Here is a 1,231-nt window from a genome sequence, read left to right as displayed (position 1 = left end):
CGCACTCCCAAGTGGTGCACTCTCCAGTGCGCCACCGGGCCGCCCAGGACTGCCTTTAAGTAAAGAACTAGGATGCCAGGGTAGGGAAACTTCATATTTTATGCCTATATATACTATGGGTGCATGGTAATCATTCAGAGAGAGAGAGAGAGAAATGTATTTAACTAAAAAAAAAAAAAAGAAAGAAATCACAAAGAGGGCTGGACAGTTACTCCATTGGTTAGAGCATGGTACTGATAACACCAAGGTCCCGGATTCCATCCCTGTACTGGCCAGTTGCAAAAAAATAAAATAAAATAAAGTAATTTTTAAAAAAACCACAAAGAAAGCAGAAAGCAAAATAGTAAAAGTTTTCATCTGACATCTGAGTTAAATTTCAGCTCCACCACTTTCTTGGACAAGTTATTTCAGCTCTCTGAATCCTAATTTCCCCATCTGTAAAATGGGGGCAATAATACAGCCCATTCAAAGAGGTCTGTGTGTGTGTGTGTGTGTGTGTGCGCGCGTGTGTATGTGGAGAGAGAGAAGAAAAGTGGCATAAGGTTAACAACTGGTGCATCTAGGAAGCGTACGTGGGAGCTCATTGCACTGTTACACATTTTCTGTAATTTTGAAATTTTTTCAAAGTAAAGTTTTGAGTTTTTAAAATTGCCGATTCCTAGACTCTACCCCAGGTGAGGCTGGTGACCTTTTCTCCAAGCACATTGTACTCTGAGCATCACTGGATGAGCACAAAGGTGGGGTTAGGAGCCAGGTGACCCTGGTGACTGGGCCACTGCAGCGTCTAACAGCAGGCCCCTTCCCTCACTCCATGGGCACAAGCAAAGAGGGCCTTTTCCCCCGACGGGCACGTGCAGGACAGGGCACTACGAATAGGAGGTCGGGGACAGGGACCGGCTCCACCCCGCTTAGGTCTAGCGGTGGAAAGACCCAGCTTTCCCGCCCTGGGACTGGGGGAGAGGAGAGGAGCTCGGGGTGCCAGATCCCACCCTCCACCCACCGCCCGGGCGCTCTCCGCGGGGCCTGTGCCGGAACACGCAGGGAACCCCGGCCCTGGCGGAGCCCCCATCAGATACGGCCGCCTCCCCCGCGCTGGCAGCCCTGGAGCCAGCGAGCAGTTTACGTAAGCCCGTTGTTGATGGAAAAACAAATGCACCGACAGGCGTTTCCTGGCCTGCTCCGAGGGAGCCGCGGGCCCCAGACGCTGGCTCGCCAGGGAGAGGCTCCGTCC

The sequence above is a fragment of the Galeopterus variegatus genome, unplaced genomic scaffold (genome assembly GCF_000696425.1).
Source record: "Galeopterus variegatus unplaced genomic scaffold, G_variegatus-3.0.2 Scaffold11553, whole genome shotgun sequence".
Taxonomy (NCBI): domain Eukaryota; kingdom Metazoa; phylum Chordata; class Mammalia; order Dermoptera; family Cynocephalidae; genus Galeopterus; species Galeopterus variegatus.
Note: the sequence above shows the minus strand (reverse complement) of the source record.